Genomic DNA, 16,758 nt, shown 5'->3' on the forward strand with positions numbered 1-16,758 from the left:
TCACTTGATCTCACTGAATTATTAACTTGTTAATTAATACTGAACCGCATTTATTAGACTTAACATTGAATGCATACTTGGACCAAGGGAATTATTTCCTTCAGTCTCCCACTTGTCCTTAGGGACAAGTGTGCATTTCCTAATTCCTTTGTCGCTTGATGCTTGCTCTTGAACATAAGGTAAGAGTTGTCATCCTTATTATGTCCAGAGGTGTTTCTCGGTTTCAGAGTTCAACTGATCAAATAAACAGATAATCATAGCCTATGATTCATCTGAGCACGGCCATGCATTTCACAGTTTATAGCTCTCCGAGTGGCCTTGTACAACTTTTAGCATCTCATCCCGATTTATGGGAGGACAATCCCAATCTTGCGATCTTGAGATCTTGAGATTAGACTTCGTTTGATAGGTGATTACCTGAGCGTTGCCTTTATAGCCTCCTTTTACGGTGCGACGGTTGGTCAACGTCAAAGCAACCAGTTCTCAAACAAGTAATCTCAAATGACTCAGGTATTGAGGATTTAGTGTCTAATAATTTTAATGAAATTTACTTATGACAGATTTTCATCTCTTACAGTAAAGTTTCATAGGTCTGTTCGATACTAGTCTTCCCAAAGTAAGTATCTATGCAAATGATTATGACATTGCCATGTCCACATAGTTCAAGAAACAGAACTACTAGTCATCTTGCATTCTAGTCGTCTAACGTTTTCTATGCGTCCAATTTTATAGAAAACTCCGACCAGGGACCATTTTCAACTTTTGACATTCAAGTTCACTTGATAGACATTTCTTAGTCACAGGACTGGTCCTGACAGTCTATCTTGAATATATCGTCAAATTGAAGGGACTCATCATTTAATAAACCACAAATTAAATGGAAAAATGAATTCTATTCATTTATTGTGAATGATTAACCAATAATGTTTTACAAAGATTTAAACTCTAAAACTTTAAAACATTAAATAAGGACATCAAAACCATTCTCCAATATGCTTGATTCCCATGGCTGCAGTGTGCGAGTTGTGCTTCGCCTGCGGCAGAGGTTTAGTCAATGGATCTGATATGTTGTCATCAGTTCCAATCTTGCTTATCTCGACTTCTTTTCTTTCAACGAACTCTCGTAGAAGGTGAAATCTACGAAGTAATGCTTGACTCTTTGGTGGTGTCTAGGCTCCTTTGCCTGTGCAATAGCTCCGTTATTATCACAATACAGGGATATTGGTCCTTTAATGGAGGGGACTACACCTAGTTCACCTATGAACTTCCTTAGCCATATAGCTTCCTTTGCTGCTTCATGTGCAGCAATGTACTCCGCTTCAGTTGTAGAATCCGCAATGGTGCTTTGCTTAGCACTTTTCCAGCTTACTGCACCTCCGTAGAGGCAGAAGACAAACCCAGACTGTGATCTGAAATCATCTTTGTCGGTTTGGAAACTTGCGTCCGTATAGCCTTTAACAATTAATTCAACATCTCCACCATAGACCAGGAAGTTATCTTTGTGCCTTTTCAGGTACTTCAGAATGTTCTTGGCAGCAGTCCAATGTGCCTCTCCTGGGTCTGACTGGTATCTGCTCGTAGCACTGAGTGCGTACGCAACATCCGGGCGTGTACATATCATAGCATACATTATTGAACCAATCAATGATGCATATGGAATCCCATTCATTCGTCTACGCTCATCAAGTGTTTTTGGGCACTGAGTCTTGCTTAGAGTCATTCCATGAGACATGGGTAGGTAGCCTCGCTTGGAGTCTGCCATCTTTAACCTATCAAGCACCTTATTGATATAAATGCTTTGACTAAGTCCAATCATCTTTTTAGATCTATCTCTGTAAATCTTGATGCCCAATATGTACTGTGCTTCTCCTAGATCCTTCATCGAAAAACATTTCACAAGCCAAATCTTGACAGAGTTCAACATAGGAATGTTATTTCCGATAAGTAATATGTCGTCGACATATAATACTAGAAAAGCAATTTTGCTCCCACTAACCTTCTTGTATACACAAGATTCGTCTGCGTTCTTGATGAAACCAAAGTCACTGACTGCTTCATCAAAACGTATATTCCAGCTCCTTGATGCCTGCTTCAATCCGTAGATTGATTTCTTTAGCTTGCATACCTTTTTAGCATTCTTTGGATCCTCAAAACCTTCAGGCTGTGTCATGAACACAGTTTCTGTTAAAACGCCGTTTAAGAAAGCGGTTTTGACATCCATCTGCCATATTTCGTAATCGTAATATGCAGCGATTGCTAACATTATCCGAATAGACTTTAGCATTGCAACTGGTGAAAAGGTTTCATCGTAATCCACACCGTGGACTTGCCTGTAACCTTTTGCAACCAATCTAGCTTTGAAAACTTCAAGTTTCCCATCCTTGTCCTTTTTCAGTTTGAAAACCCATTTGCTTCCAATGGCTTGGTAGCCATCTGGAAAATCGACCAAATCCCATACTTGGTTTTCAGACATGGAGTCTAATTCAGATTGCATGGCTTCTTGCCATTGCTTGGAGCTAGGGCTCGTCATAGGTTGTTTGTAAGTCGCAGGTTCATCACTTTCAAGTAATAGAACGTCATAGCTCTCGTTCGTCAAAATACCTAAGTACCTTTCCGGTTGATATCTATATCTTTGCGATCTACGCGGGGTAACATTTCTAGATTGACCATGATTCTCACCAGATTCTTCTAAAGATCTCTGAGTTTTATCCTGAATGTCATCTTGAGCATTCTCTAGAGTTTGTTGTTCGACTCGAATTTCTTCGAGGTCTACTTTTCTCCCACTTGTCATTTTGGAAATGTGATCTTTCTCCAAAAAGACACCATCTCGAGCAACAAACACCTTGTTCTCAGATGTATTGTAGAAGTAATACCCCTTTGTTTCCTTTGGATAGCCCACAAGGATACATTTGTCAGATTTCGGATGAAGTTTGTCTGAAATTAATCGTTTGACGTATACTTCACATCCCCAAATCTTAAGAAAAGACACATTTGGAGGCTTTCCAAACCATAACTCATATGGATTCTTTTCGACAGCTTTAGACGGAGCTCTATTTATAGTGAGTGCAGCTGTATTTAGTGCATGTCCCCAAAGTTCTATTGGAAGTTCGGCCTGACCCATCATTGACCTGACCATGTCTAGTAAGGTTCTGTTCCTCCGTTCCGACACACCATTCCATTGTGGTGTTCCAGGAGGAGTCAATTCTGACAGAATTCCACATTCTTTCAGATGGTCATCAAATTCATAGCTCAGATATTCACCGCCTCTATCAGACCGCAGTGCCTTAATCTTCTTGCCTAATTGATTCTCTACTTCACTCTGAAATTCCTTGAATTTGTCAAAGGATTCAGACTTATGCTTCATTAGGTAGACATAACCATATCTACTGAAGTCATCAGTGAAAGTGATAAAGTAGCTGAAACCTGAAGGAAATAATGCCCTTGGTCCAAGTATGCATTCAATGTTAAGTCTAATAAATGCGGTTTAGTATTAATTAACAAGTTAATAATTCAGTGAGATCAAGTGAGCTGAATGCCTAGCTAGAGGCCGCTTCAGTTCAGGTGGAATTAATGATATTAATCCACAGCTTACTCTTGACTGAACCCGTAGGGTCACACAAATAGTACGTAAACGGATCAAGTATTTAATAGCATTAAATACTCCAACTATGGATATTCGGAATCGACGGATCTTGGTTTCAGTGGGAGCTGAGATCGTCACAGGCAAGAAATGAATACTCCGGAAACGATGATATTGCCGGAAACGGAAATATGGATCGTGTCGGAAATATAAATATTATCCAAGTCGTAGATGTTGCCGGAAACGGAAACATGGTACGTATCGGGAAATATTATCGGAAATAGAAATATTGCCGGAATCGGAAATATTGCCGGAAACGGAAATATTGTCTGAATCGGAAATATTATCGGAATCGGAAAATAATTCCGGAAACGGAAATATTAAATATTTGTTCGAAACGGAAATTAATTCCGGAATCGGAAATGTTAAATATTGTTCGTATCGGAAATGAATTCCGGAATCGGAATATTAATCGGAAGCGCGTCGTACGAATTAGCATCGGACGAGCTTGCTAGACGAAGGCCCAGCACGAAGCCAGGCCCACGTCCAGCAAGGGAAACGCGCGCCACAACACGCCAGCCCAAGGCTGCGCCAGGCCCACCGCAAGGCAGGCCCAGCGCGCGCCCAAGGCTGCGGCAGTCGTGGGCTGCTTTGCTCGGGCTGTGCGCGCGCGCGCATGGCGCCCCTCGTGGGCTGCTGTGCGTGCGTGTGTGTTTGTGTTCACATACGAAACCTAAGACGTACAGGATTCGTTTAATGATTAAATTCCTAATCCTAAAAGATAAATTAATTAAATAAGAGTTTCACTAGGATTCTAATTTAATTAATTCGTATCCTAGTAGGATTCCAATTCTCTTTCCATACCCCTATAAATATGTGGCCTGGGTTCACAATTTATAAAGAGTTTTTTCAAGTATTCAAAGTGAGTTTTTGAGAGAAAAATTCAGTCACATATCTTGCCTAAAAGTGCCGAAAATTATTAGTACCTTAAGGGCGATTCTAGTTGGTCAATCTTAAGGCGGATCCGGACGTGCTGTGGACTATCTACGGAGGGACGACACTTGGAGTCCTAAAGACTTGTTCTTGTTCGGTTCGGGCGCAGCTAGGGAAGGCACGCAACAAAGAGTATGCATCTAAACTATGCTATATGATTATGTGTAAATAATATGTATTCCTGGCTAAATGGTTTTTCCGCATGATTTATGAATTGTCATATGTATCATAACCTAACAGTGGTATCACGAGCCTCTTATTATTTTCATAATCTAAATTGCATGAACATGGTTAAATATTACAAATTTGCAAGAATTAAAAGGGGCGATTAATTTTCGTAATTGTTAATTAATTGCAAATTGCGTTTATTTAATTAAACGTACGCAGTTTTTGGGCAGTTTCTTCGTTACTCATCCAAATCGAGTGATTTTTGTGTCAATTCCGCATGTAAAAGGCATTCTAAACTTTTGACAAAAACAGTATTTTTCTGCCGAACCCAGAATTCTCAAATTCGAAGCCTAACTATGACTTTTCGAAGGTTTTAGTTTTTCGAATGCAAAATTTCGTAAATTTAAGATGTTAAATTAAATATTTGCGGTTCTTGTTGATAAATCTTGAATTTTTGATTGACCTACTGTATATGTTTAACAAGTTTGAATGCCTAGCCTTGTTAATTATGCAATCTAATTTGTAATTATGATTACTTTGTTGAAAATTAGAATAATTTAGAATTAATTTGATTTTCATAATTAATTATAATTTAATTAGATACCTATGATTAAAAACCACCATAAAAAATTGTAAATTTATGATAAATTTTAAATTTTTATGACCTAGACTTGAATCCATGTTAATCGGAAATCAATTGAATAATAAATTTTCGATTTTTTCGCCCTAAAATTATGAAATTAATATTATTTATTAATTTGTCATTAATTTTAAATATAAATTTTTTAAATTTTATGCGATTCGTTCATATAACTTGCACGCACAAAGCAATGGACACTACGTGTTACCCTTAAGGGGTGTTGTATAGTGCGGGCATGTGACGACGAGCAAGGGAGCTCGTCGCCCATGCGGCACGAATGCAATGAGCAAGGACATGGTGCACGAGCACAAGGCAGCAACCCTGCCTTGTGTCGTGGGCTACGAGCAATGGACGAATGGGCATGGGCGAAGGCAAGGCACGGCAGTCGCGTGTGGGCAGCAAGCGAGCTGCGCCACAACGCGCACTGCCTCGCGCAAGCGCGCGCAGCCTCGCGCGCAGCGAGCGCAAGCTCGCGTGCCACGAGTGCTGCGCCCAGCGTCGATGCCGCGCGCAGCGAGCGCTGGCTCGCACCAAGCGAGCGCGCACAGCGTGCGCTGGCGAGTGCACGCAGCGAGCGCTAGCGAGCGCGAGCAGCGAGCACATGCTCGCGTGCATCCAACGCTGGCGCGCGCGCAGCGAGCACCAGCTCGCGCGATGGCTTGCGAAGGGTAGAAGCAGCAGCTATGCGACGCAGCGCATGGGCTGCGCGCACATGGCTAGCGATGGTTGTGTGCGTGTGGCCCATGGGCGTGTGATGCGTGAGGTGTTTGCGTTGCGATTAGATCGTTTTGAAATTTTAATTTGAAATTTTCAGTTTACGTAATTTTAATTAATTTTAAAATTAATAATTTAAATTATTTTCTTGGATTTTAATTTTGAATATTGTAATTATAATAAATTTATTTATTCTAATTATTTTACTAAAATTAAAATCATGAATTAATTTAAATACGACTGAAATTAAATTAAACTTTTTGGATTCAATTATAAATTTATATGAGCTTTAAATTTTAATTAAATTTGTATGTTTCCGGTTAGACTAGAAATACATTTTTATGTTTAAAATTAGTAAAGCATATGAATTTATTGGTTTAAGTGGGAGCGCTTTTAGTCATAAACTCTTGATTAGGTCTACAAAACCTTAAGGGTAAAACAACTTGATTAGAATTAATAAGGACTGAATAATTGGTAGATTATTGGTGCCCTTATTAATTGCTGCAAATGTTTACGTGATGCATAATGTGTTTTACTAACCATCTATGTGGGCCATTCATGATAATGAATGGGTGAATGGTATATATTGTATATGTACTGTTTTGCAGGTTATGAAGTGACTAGTATGGCCCAAATAGGATAGAAAATATGGTCTGCGTACCATTAATTTGAATGTAATTGGTCTAAAGTACCAAAGTTGTTTTTCAATTCAAATATGGTCTGCGTACCATCAAATAGTTGCAATTAGTTTTAATTATAGCTTATCCTATTTGAAGAAAATGGTGCCTCCCACGGAGATTTTCAAGACGAACTTTGAAGTTAAAGCTTCAAGATGAAGTCGGGCCATACTAGATCACATTTATCTTATGCATGTTTTAAGTTATTTATTGCTTTTAAATATGTCTTAAAATGCATGAGATCAAAAGCTTGATTATGTTGCATGATTAAGGATTTTAGTTCACTTAAAATCTAACCAACATAGTAAGAGCCTTAAGTTCCAAACTAAAAAAAAAAATTGAGTTAAAAGGTGCCATGCCAAAATATACACTTGCTTGGATATCCTTTACATCAATCTAGTAATAGTTTTCGCTCAGCGAGGTGTTACTTATTGGTCCTAAAGGGGCAAGGTACACAAATAATTGTGAGTACATGTTAGTTTTGGTGAAACTCAACGATATAAGTAAGGAGTCCTTTTATGTCGTGGCAAAATCGATAGGTTTACCTAATAAGTTCTTAGACGTACCTATCAACCAAGAATAGCTTCTAGACTATTAGCAAAAGGCTTTTGCTTACCTAAGATGTTTTAGGATTAAGTCGACAAACTGTGCTTAGTTCTTCAATGATTTTAGGATCTTGGAATCATTTTATTCACACCTGCCGGAACACATAACTTGAATAAAATGCTTAATAAACATTGAATTATGCATGTATGCTAGAATTTAAGTTTATTAAGAGAAACTGTGAATGGTTATTTATTTGTTTATTCTTTTCAATTGTAGTTTTAAATATGGCAAACAACAATCAAAACATCATCATAGGTTCTGAGCTTATGGTCAAGCTGAACCTGGCAAATTTTCTTGAATGGGAAGCTAAGCTAGTTGAAATAGTCAAACTCAATGGACTTGAGTATGTACTGTCACATCCCATGCCAAGCTACTATGCCAGAGACATGACCCCTGAGAGATTTTACGCCTGGGATGCGGATCTCAAAAAGGTTATGAGTCTCATGCTGAACAATATCCCTGATGATTGGGCTAGAAGGTTTGTAGCCTATGAACCTTTTACGCTCATCAAGAATCTGAGGGATATCTGTCGTGGAAGCACGGAGGACAGGGACCTGAACGTCCATGAGTTGATTGAATCAATGTCTGGTCTAAAGGTTAGTTCTCCCAACAGGTGTTATAGGATGGAGGTCCAAGAAACACATGTTCAGCTCCTTCGCACTAAACAGAGGGTAGGCGTCCCACTGAGGTTCCATGTGGATCTTATGCGTTCATACTTTGATCGCCTAAGTCTACTAGGAACACCAATAAGCGAAAGGATGGCAGTCTCTATCTTGCTCAATTCACTACACAGTGGGTTTGGTCGCTTCAAGCAACTATACCTAAGTGAACCAAGAGAAGAAACAGTTGCAGAATTTGTTCACTTTGCCAGAAAGGCTGAAATAATACTGGACTGTGAAGCCAAAGATTTACTCAAGGCTAGAAGGAGACCGTTCAAGAAAGGTGGAAAGTCCAAGGGCAATGCTAAATCCAAGCAGGACAAGTCCACATCAAGCTGTCTTTATTGTGATGGAATAGGCCATTACAAAAGAGAATGTCCAAAGCTAAAGGAAGATCAGAAGAACGGAACAGTCGTTCCATCTTCAGGTATTTTCGTTATAGACTGTATACTTGCTAATTCAACTTCTTGGGTATTAGATACAGGTTGTGGCTCACACTTATGTTCCAATCCACAGGGACTAAGAAGAAGTAGAAAGTTAAGCAAGGGTGAAGTCGACCTACGAGTGGGAAATGGAGCACGGATTGCTGCATTAGCTGTAGGAACTTACTATTTGTCGTTGCCCTCCGGGCTAGTTTTGGAACTGGAAGAGTGTTTCCATGTTCCAAGTCTTACTAAAAACATCATTTCAGTTTCTTGCTTAGATGCTAAGGGATTTTCCTTTTTAATAAAAGACAATAGTTGTTCGTTTTATTTTAAAGAGATGTTTTATGGATCTGCTAGATTAGTCAATGGACTTTATTTATTAGATCACGACAAACAAGTATATAACATAAATACCAAAAAGGCCAAAAAGGATGATTCAGATCTCACCTATCTGTGGCATTGTCGATTAGGCCATATAAACTTGAAACGCTTAGAAAGACTTCAAAAGGAAGGAATTCTAGAACCATTTGACTTAGAGGATTATGGTAAATGCGAATCTGTATGGATTAAACCCAATAGTTCAGTTGCTCTTTCTCCAACTTTAGAGAAAGGTTGCTTTGTCATTTTGCCAAGTAAACATGATTCGCATTTACCATAATCCTCTAAGTCAAATGGTTCTAGAATTCCTTCCTTTTGAAGTCTTTCTAAGCGTTTCAAGTTTATATGGCCTAATCGACAATGCCACAGATAGGTGAGATCTGAATCATCCTTTTTGGCCTTTTTGGTATTTATGTTATAAACTTGTTTGTCGTGATCTATTAAATAAAGTCCATTGACTAATCTAGCAGATCCATAAAACATCTCTTTAAAATAAAACGAACAACTATTGTCTTTTATTAAAAAGGAAAATCCCTTAGCATCTAAGCAAGAAACTAAAATGATATTTTTAGTAAGACTTGGAACATGGAAACACTCTTCCAGTTCCAAAACTAGCCCAGAGGGCAATGACAAATAATAAGTTCTTACAGCTAATGCAGCAATCTGTGCTCCATTTCCCACTCGTAGGTCGACTTCACCCTTGCTTAACTTTCTACTTCTTCTTAGTCCCTGTGGATTGGAACATAAGTGTGAGCCACAACCTGTATCTAATACCCAAGAAGTTGAATTAGCAAGTATACAGTCTATAACGAAAATACCTGAAGATGGAACGAATGTTCCGTTCTTCTGATCTTCCTTTAGCTTCAAGCAATCTCTCTTCCAATGCCCCTTCTTCTTGCAGTAGAAGCATTCGGATTCAGAAGTGGGTTGACTGACCTTCCTCTTTTCAGATTTGGCGCCAGCTGGTTGCTTAGTCTGGCTGGCCTTGTTGCCACCTTTCTTAGCATTCCTCTTCTTTCCAGATTTCTTGAACTTGCCCCCACGCACCATAAGCACATCTTGCTTATCACTTTTGAGCGTCTTTTCAGCGGTCTTCAGCATACCGTGAAGCTCAGTGAGCGTTTTGTCCAGACTATTCATACTGTAGTCCAGTTTGAACTGATCATACCCGCTATGAAGAGAATGGAGGATGGTGTGTATAGCCATTTCCTGAGAGAATTGCTGATTCAGCCGACTCATATTCTCAATGAGTCCAATCATTTTGAGAACATGTGGACTATGAGTCTCGAATCTTTCGACTCGAGCCAGATCTTGGAACATGTTCTTCAACTCACTGATGATTGTGAAAGCATCTGAGTTGATGAACGTTTTTTTGCAGATCTGCACTCATGGTGGCGAGCATTAGACATTTCACATCCTTGTTGGCATCAATCCAACGATTGAGGGCTGCCTGAGTGACCCCGTCGCCTGCGGCTTCGGGCACCGCCTCTTCCAGGACATACTCCTTTTCTTCCTGCATAAGAACTATTTGCAAGTTCCTTTGCCAGTCAAGGAAGTTTTTCCCGCTCAACTTTTCCTTTTCGAGAATTGATCGAATGTTGAATAAATTGTTGTTTCCCATACTTAAAATTACAATTGAAAAGAATAAACAAATAAATAACCATTCACAGTTTCTCTTAATAAACTTAAATTCTAGCATACATGCATAATTCAATGTTGATTAAGCATTTTATTCAAGTTATGTGTTCCGGCAGGTGTGAATAAAATGATTCCAAGATCCTAAAATCCATTGAAGAATTAAGCACAATTTGTCGACTCAATCCTAAAACATCTTAGGTAAGCAAAAACCTTTTGCTAATAGTCTAGAAACTATTCTTGGTTGATAGGCACGTCTAAGAACTTATTAGGTAAACCTATCGATTTTTCCACGACATAAAAGGACTCCTTACTTATATCGTTGAGTTTCACCAAAACTAACATGTACTCACAATTATTTGTGTACCTTGCCCCTTTAGGACGAATAAGTAACACCTCGCTGAGCGAAAACTATTACTAGATTGATGTAAAGGATATCCAAGCAAGTGTATATTTTGGCAAGGCACCTTTTAACTCAATTTTTAAGTTTGGAACTTAAGGCTTTTACTATGTTGGTTAGATTTTAAGTGAACTAAAATCCTTAATCATGCAACATAATCAAGCCACAATCTCATGCATAATTAAGACATATTTAAAGCAATAAATAACTTAAAGCATGCATAAGATAAATGTGATCTAGTATGTCCCGACTTCATCTTGAAGCTTCAACTTCAAAGTCCGTCTCGAAAATCTCCATGGGAGGCACCATTTTCTTCAAATAGGATAAGCTATAATTAAACTAATTACAACTATTTGATGGTACGCAGACCATATTTGAATTGAAAAACAATTTTGGTACTTTAGACCAATTACATTCAAATTAATGGTACGCAGACCATATTTTCTATCCTATTTGGGCCATACTAGTCACTTCATAACCTGCAAAACAGTAAATATACAATATATATCATTCACCCATTCATTATCATGATTGGCCCACATAGGTGGTTAGTAAAACACGTTATGCATCACATAAATATTTGTAGCAATTAATCAAGGGCAACAATAATCTACAAATTATTCAGTCCTTATTAATTCTAATCAAGTTGTTTTAACCTTAAGGATTTGTAGACCTCAAGAGTTTATGACTAAAAGAGCTCCCACTTAAACCAATAAATTCATATGCTTTACTAATTTTAAACATAAAAATGTATTTCTAGTCTAACCGGAAACATACAAATTTAATTAAAATTTAAAGCTCATATACATTTATAATTGAATCCACATATTTAATTTATTTTCAGTCGTATTTAAATTAATTCATGATTTTAATTTTAGTAAAATAATTAGAATAAATGAAATTTATTATAATTATAATATTCAAAATTAAAATCCAAGAAAACAATTTAAATTATTAATTTTAAAATTAATTAAAATTACATAAACTGAAAATTTCAAATTAAAATTTTAAAACGATCTAATCGTAACATAAGGTACGCAACATCACCATGCAACGCACAGCCATAGGCCACACGCACGCTGCCATCGCTGGCCATTTGCGCGCAGCCTATGTGCTGCGTCGCATCTGCTGCTGCTCACCATCGCAAGGCATCATCGAAGCACGCTCGCTGCCCACCATCGCTGCGCGCGCGCCAGCGCTCGTCGCACGCGAGCCAGCGCTCGCTGCGCGTGAGGCTTCGATGCAGTCGTAACGCTCGTCGCACGCGAGCCAGCGCTCGCTGCGCGCGAGGCTTCGATCGCTGCGCGAGGCAGTGCGCGTTGCACGCGACTGCTCGCTGCCTTGCTCTCGCCCTTGCCCACTCGCCCATCGCACACATCACACGACACAAGGCAGGGCTGCTGCCTTGTGCTCGTGCACCATAGCCTTTCTCATTGCATTCGTACCGCATGGGCGACGAGCTCCCTTGCTCGTTGTCGCATGCCCGCACTATACAACACCCCTTAAGGGTAACACGTAGCGTCCATTGCTTTGTGCGTGCAATTTATATGAGCAAATCGCATAAAAATTAAAAATTTTATTTTCAAAATTAATGAAAAATTAATAAATCATATTAATTTCATAATTTTAGGGCGAAAAATCGAAAATTTATTAATTAATTGATTTCCGAATAACATGGATTCAAGTCTAGGTCATAAAAATTTAAAATTTAACACAAATTTACAATTTTTATGGTGGTTTTTAATCATAGGTATCTAATTAAATTATTAACTAATTATGAAAATCAAATTAATTCTAAATTATTCCAATTTTCAACAAATTAATCATAATTACAAATTAGATTGCATAATTAACAAGGCTAGGCATTCAAACTTGTTAAACATATACAGTAGGTCAATAAAAAATTCAAGATTTATCAACAAGAATCGCAAATATTTAATTTAACATCTTAAATTTACAAAATTTTGCGTTCGAAAAACTAAAACCTCTGAAAAGTCATAGTTAGGCTTCGAATTTGAGAATTCTGGGTTCGGCTGAAAAAGAATTTTTTTGTCAAAATTTTAGAATGCCTTTTACATGCGGAATTGACACAAAAATCACTCGATTTGGATGAGTAACGAAGAAACTGCCGAAAAACTGCGTACATATAATTAAATAAACGCAATTTGCAATTAATTAACAATTACGAAAATTAATCACACCTTTTAATTCTTGCAAATTTGTAATATTTAACCATGTTTATGCAATTTAGATTATGAAAATAATAAGAGGCTCGTGATACCACTGTTAGGTTATGATACATATGACAAAACATAAATCATGCGGAAAACCTTAATGCCAGGAAACATATTATTTACACATAATCATTTAGCATAATTTAGGAGCATACACTTTGTAGCGTGCCCTCCCTAGCTGCGCCCGAACCGAACAAGAACATGTCTTTAGGACTCCAAATGTCGTCCCTCCGTAGATAGTCCACAGTACGTCCGGATCCGCCTTAAGTTAGACCAACTAGAATCACCCTTAAGGTTACTAGGAATTTCGGCTATTGTGTTTGCAAGCGTATGGCTGATTTTTCTTTCAAAAACTTACCCTTTGAATACTTCAATTGTGTCTATAAATTATGACCCTAGGCACTTATTTATAGAGGTATGGAAAAGGAATTATAATCCTATTAAGATATTAATTAGTTTAATTAGAATCCTGCTAGGACTCTATTAAATAATCATTATCTAATAGTTTTAGGATTTAATCATATTTCGAATCCCGATTGCTTTAGGATTCCCGCACGAGCATTGCACGAGCACCGTACACCCGCGCAAGCCTTGCGGCCCACGCTAGGCGCACAGCGCTCGGCCCACTGCTGCTGTGCTCTCGCGCGCGCGCCCTAGGCCTTGGCTGGGCCTTGCCTTGCGCTGGGCCTGGTCGAGGCTTAGCGTGCGATGGTGCGTGTGGCTCGTTGGGCGATGGCCTGGCTTCGTATTGGGCCTTCGTCTAGCGGGCCTCGTCCGATGCTAATTCGTACGATACGCTTCCGATTAAATTCCCGATTCCAGAATTCATTTCCGATACGAACAATATTTAATATTTCCGATTCCGGAATTAATTTCTGTTTCGAACAAATATTTAATATATCCGTTTCCGGAATTATTTTCCAATTCCGATAATATTTCCGATTCTGACAATATTTCCGTTTCCGGCAATATTTCCGATTCCGGCAATATTTCCATTTCCGATAATATTTTCCGATACGTACCATGTTTCCGTTTCCGGCAACATCTACGACTTGGATAATATTTATATTTCCGATACGATCCATATTTCCGTTTCCGGCAATATCATCGTTTCCGGAGTATTCACTTGCTTGTGACGATCTCAGCTCCCACTGAAACCAAGTTCTGTCGATTCCGAATATCCATAGATAGAGTATTTAATGCCATTAAATACTTGATCCGTTTACGTACTATTTGTGTGACCCTACGGGTTCAGTCAAGAGTAAGCTGTGGATTAATATCATTAATTCCCCTTGAACTGAAGCGGCCTCTAGCTTGGCATTCAGCTCACTTGATCTCACTGAATTATTAACTTGTTAATTAATACTGAACCGCATTTATTAGACATAACATTGAATGCATACTTGGATCAAGGGCATTATTTCCTTCATGCATACGCTTCGAATGTTGTCCACTCGACACTTTTCGCTAGTAGTACACCCGTCCCAAACCCAATCGCTCGCCCACTAGGTCCCTCTCATTGGTGCATGCCCACTTGGCTTACATCGTGATTGGCTTCTTGGGCGAAATTCGTCTGTTGAAGGCACTACCTCGACCGGGGCATGTGTTGGATCTGCGATAGAAGCGGTACCAAGCCGGCGCAAATACTACCCATAGAAGCCTATCATAAACTACATGACATATCATTATTTTGCCTCATGGTGTAATGTTAGTTATGTGTAGCGAATTATGTGATTGTTTGTGACATATAATGCTAGAAAACCAACGACCTTAAAAATTGCCCAAACATTCATAAACCAATTGGCCAAAGAGTTATACCAAGATACGTGTTCCGCAACCCCGAACGATCACCACAAAAATAAGTGACGCTCAGGAGGGCCCGTAACGAATCCCACAACGCTGCACAACGCGTAAAGGACGTTATTAGGCAAGCACGCAAAATTAAGTCGCATATATAAAAAATATACGCGAACAGAATACGAGTACCAGTCAGGGACGCATTTTCAGCGCCCCTGGCTGGGCGCCAAATATTCTCACGCCCACTGCTGGGCGCTGAAGTTGCTGCCTGGCCTTTTGGTCAGGCACAGCAGCCTCGGTGCCCGCGCATAAAAAAAATATGTAGCAGTAAAAGAAAATTCGTGAAAATTGCTGCAAGGGCGTACGAAAAGGCACTCAATTCTAAGAACGACTTATAAAATAAACAACTCTTTGTGTCGTCATTAGGCCTCCTATGACGACAATGTTCGGCACCAAAACCGAGCATGCTAATTAAATGACCTTGAATGTCACATGGGCAAAGTATTCAAAAAATAATGTTCAAATAGAGTCTTCAAGGAAAAATAATGTTCGAATAAAAAATAAATCCGAGTCTAGACTAGGCTATGCCAAAGTACAATCTAAATCCTAAGTCTTAGTTGTCTTATCCATAGAATCGGTCCTAATGGTTGGTGTTGTTCTGCAAGTTAAAAGGTTAAACCATATTGAGCAATAAGCACCCATATGTAATTGTCATCCCTTGCTAAGAATCTACGGCCTCAATACTCTCTCTCACCAATAAAATGAATATATTATAGTATTTGCAAAATGGAAACAGTCACATTCTGAAAATCATTCCCCCATAGTCGCACAACCCCCAAAGTGAACCTAAGGTGTCAATACCATTAGCAAAAATTAATGGCCTCAAGGCTTATGATCACATTGGGTCACGACTATCATAGTCCTCTCGAGCGACTCGCTCCTTGAAATACTCCTAAGTATGGACTAGAAGATTTTCCATGAATGCAACATGACGAACCATGAAAATACCCAAATCGGCATGCCATAAGGCTACCATCGGGGTAAAGCAATACACACTAAGAGGGAAGCCGCAATAATGATTCTAGTCTTGCAAAAATGAAAATTCGATCTCCCCGACTAACTACCTTGCCAACATTAAGCAAAATGGCGCATGACAAATGAACACCCAAGGGTTAAAATCTAAAGTGTCAACCAACGAAAGTTATGGTCCAATTAGCCTAAGTTCGAGTCGCTTGGTCAAGTATTATAGGCTTACGCCACGTCATTATTTTGAGTCTAGGCCACCTCCTTGTATTCATACACGGGTTATAATCAGAAAGATTAATGAAAGTTCGAGTCTAAATCACAATTTCCAATTAAATCCCAGAAACTGGAGTCTGAAAAGAAACAAAAAAATTATTTTCGATGTAATTCTTTCGTTAAATTTCAATAAAATAAAAACAACATTTTGAATCTACGCTATTTGCACATTTTAAGAAACGACTAAATACGCTTGCAAAGTAAGACCATTTAAAAGGTCCACCCTAGGCCTACTAAAGCTAAAGGTCCACCCTAGGCCTACTAAAGTTAAAGGTCCACTATAGGCCTACCAAACGAGGCTCACTCAGCCTCGCCTCGTGACTCAAAGACCACAGCCATATACCTTTTAGCCCAAATAAATTTTTTTGAAGGATTTATGTTGGGGAGAAATCCCAAGCAAAAAGAGAAAATAGAAAGAGAAAAGGGAGAGCGAAGAGAGCGAGCCATGAAATACTTAGCCCGTACCTCCCAAAGTGCGAAATTTACCCAAGTAAACAAAGGAAAATAATTGAGTCAACCAATCCAAATCATGCCACAAAAACTACATAAAGTT

The sequence above is a fragment of the Spinacia oleracea genome, chromosome 6 (genome assembly GCF_020520425.1).
Source record: "Spinacia oleracea cultivar Varoflay chromosome 6, BTI_SOV_V1, whole genome shotgun sequence".
Taxonomy (NCBI): domain Eukaryota; kingdom Viridiplantae; phylum Streptophyta; class Magnoliopsida; order Caryophyllales; family Amaranthaceae; genus Spinacia; species Spinacia oleracea.